Here is a 276-nt window from a genome sequence, read left to right as displayed (position 1 = left end):
GGTGGGCGGTCCTGCCATGGCGGTCCGGCGGTGGGCGGTCCGGCGGTGGGCGGTCCGGCGGCGGCGGTCCGGCGGTGGGCGGTTCGAGGACGCTGTGTTCCGGCTGGTCTGGTGCGCTCCAGCTGCTGTACTCCGGCGTCCCTGTAAAAGGCAGGACCCAACAACCAGGGCCGGAGCTCTATCCACAACAGTGCACATCAACACTACAAATCTTGGTGCGGCTGGCATGAAGTCTCTGCAAACAACACTCAGGATGAGCAGCCAGATTGGAGGCTG

Source organism: Mus pahari, chromosome 17, assembly GCF_900095145.1.
Source record: "Mus pahari chromosome 17, PAHARI_EIJ_v1.1, whole genome shotgun sequence".
Lineage (NCBI taxonomy): Eukaryota > Metazoa > Chordata > Mammalia > Rodentia > Muridae > Mus > Mus pahari.
This window is presented reverse-complemented; position numbering follows the sequence as displayed.